The sequence below is a fragment of the Arachis ipaensis genome, chromosome B4 (genome assembly GCF_059453495.1).
Source record: "Arachis ipaensis isolate K30076 ecotype BB chromosome B4, ASM5945349v1, whole genome shotgun sequence".
Classification (NCBI taxonomy): domain Eukaryota; kingdom Viridiplantae; phylum Streptophyta; class Magnoliopsida; order Fabales; family Fabaceae; genus Arachis; species Arachis ipaensis.
Window position 1 is genome coordinate 97845786 of NC_142439.1, and position 2698 is coordinate 97848483.

General features: G+C 33.0%; 1 non-coding gene across 1 annotated transcript; it reads left to right on the plus strand.

The window, feature by feature from the left end:
• Positions 1 to 815: 815 nt before the first annotated feature.
• LOC148568501 (small nucleolar RNA R71) lies at positions 816 to 924 on the plus strand. Its single transcript, XR_015882300.1, has one exon. It is a non-coding gene; the product is annotated as a small nucleolar RNA R71 (small nucleolar RNA).
• The last annotated feature ends 1774 nt before the right edge of the window (positions 925 to 2698 follow it).

The following is a 2698-nucleotide window of genomic DNA, read 5'->3' on the forward strand; positions in this document are numbered from 1 at the left end:
GAGGTCTTCCTCACTGGGATTCACGTCCTCCTCCTCTTTTGTGGTTTCGGCCATGATGGTCATTTTAATGGCCTTGCACTCTCCTTTTGGATTTTCTTCTGTATTGCTTGGGAGAGTACTAGGAGGGGTTTCAGTGATCCTTTTACTCAGCTGGCCCACTTGTGCTTCCAGATTTCTAATGGAGGATCTTGTTTCATTCATGAAACTTAGAGTGGCCTTAGGTAGATCAGAGACTATATTTGCTAAGCTAGATGGCTTTTGCTCAGAATTCTCTGTCTGTTGCTGAGTAGATGATGGAAAAGTCTTGCTATTGTTAAACCTATTTCTTCCACCATTATTAAAACCTTGTTGAGGCTTTTGTTGATCCTTCCATGAGAGATTTGGGTGATTTCTCTCTGAGGGATTATAGGTGTTTCCATAGGGTTCACCCATGTAATTCACCTCTGCTATTGCAGGGTTCTCAGGATCATAAGCTTCTTCCTCAGAAGATGCCTCTTGAGTACTGTTAGATGCAGCTTGCATTCCATTCAGACTCTGAGAAATCATATTGACTTGCTGAGTCAATATTTTATTTTGAGCCAATATGGCATTCAGAGTATCAATTTCAAGAACTCCCTTCTTCTGAGGCGTCGTATTACTCATAGGATTCCTCTTAGAAGTGTACATGAACTGGTTATTAGCAACCATATCAATGAGTTTCTGAGCTTCTGCAGGCGTTTTCTTTAGGTGAATGGATCCACCTGCAGAATTATCCAATGACATCTTAGCTAATTCAGACAGACCATCATAGAATATATCCAGGATGGTCCATTCTGAAATCATGTCAGAAGGACACTTTTTGGTCAGTTGCTTATATCTCTCCCAAGCTTCATAGAGGGATTCACCTTCTTTCTGTCTGAAGGTTTGAACATCCACTCTAAGCTTGCTCAGCTTTTGAGGAGAAAAGAACTTGGCTAAGAAAACCGTCACCAGCTTATCCCAAGAGTTCAGGCTATCTTTGGGTTGAGAGTCCAACCACACTCTAGCTCTGTCTCTTACAGCAAACGGGAAAAGCATAAGCCTGTAGACCTCGGGATCAACCCCATTGGTCTTAACAGTATCACAGATTTGCAAGAACTCAGTTAAGAACTGAAAAGGATCTTCAGATGGAAGTCCATAAAACTTGCAGTTCTATTGCATCAGAGAAACTAATTGAGATTTCAGCTCAAAATTGTTTGCTCCAATGGCAGAAATGGAGATGCTTCTTCCATGTAAATTGGAATTAGGTACAGTAAAGTCACCAAGCATCCTCCTTTAATTATTATTATTATTTTTGGCTGCCATCTCCTCTTCTTGTTCAAAAATTCCTGTAAGGTTGTCTCTGGATTGTCGTATTTTAACTTCTCTTAGTTTCATTTTCAGAGTCCTTTCAGGTTCAGGATCTGCTTCAACAAGAATGTTCTTGTCTTTGCTCCTGCTCATATGACAAAGAAGGGAATAACAAAGAAAATATGGAATCCTCTATGTCACAGTATAGAGATTCCTTTGTGTGAGTAGAAGAAGAAAAGAATGTAATGTAAAGAAGAGAAGAGGGAAAACTCGAACACAGAGAGGGAGGTGGTGTTCGAATTTTTGGATGGAAGAGAAGTGTTAGTAGATGAATAAATAAATAGAAGGAGATGAGAGAGAGAACTTCGAAATTTAATTAAAATAAAAATTAAATTTGAAAGTTAGATTTCGAAAATAAATTTTAAAAAGGAGTTGATGATTTTCGAAAATTAAAGGAAGAATAAAATTCAAATTAAAATTTAAAATAATTAATTAATTAAAAAGAAATTTTGAAAAAGGGGAGAGGGAATTTTCGAAAATAAGAGAGAGAGGATTAGTTAGGTAGTTTTGAAAAAGATATGATTGAAACAAAAAGATAAGATTGATTGAAAAAGTTTCGAAATTTTTTTTGAAAAAGATATGATTGAAACAAAAAGATAAGATTTGAAAATCAATTTTAAAAGATAAGAAGTTAGAAAAGATTTTGAAATTGAATTTGAAAAAGATATGATTGAAATTTTAATTTGAAAAAGATTTGAAAAGAAAATTAAAAAGATTTGATTTTGAAAACTAAAGTTGATTACTTGACTAATAAGAAACTAAAAAGATATGATTCTAGAGTTTAAAGATTGAATCTTTCTTAATAAGCAAGTAACAACTTGAAATTTTTCAATCAATCATATTAAATGTTAGTGAAGATTTTGAAAATTAAGAAATAAAATAAGAAAAAGATTTGATTTTTGAAAAAGATTTGCAAAAGATAGAATTTTTAAATTGAAAATTTGATTTGACTCATAAGAAACAACTTGATTTTAAAAAATTTTTGAAAAAGTCAACTCAAATTTTCGAATTTGATGAGAAGAAAAAGGGAAAGATATTTTTGAATTTTTAATGAAGAAAGAGAAAAACACAAAATTGACTCAATGCATGAAAATTTTGGATTAAAACATTTGATGCATGCAAGAACACTATGAATGTCAAGATGAACACCAAGAACACTTTGAATGTCAAGATGAACATCAAGAACTTTTTTGAAAATTTTTAAGAAAAGAAAAACATGCAAGACACCAAACTTAGAAATTTTCAATAATTAGATACTAACAAATTAAAAATGCATATGAAAAACTAGAAAAGACACAAAACAAGAAAATATGAAGATCAAACAAGAAGA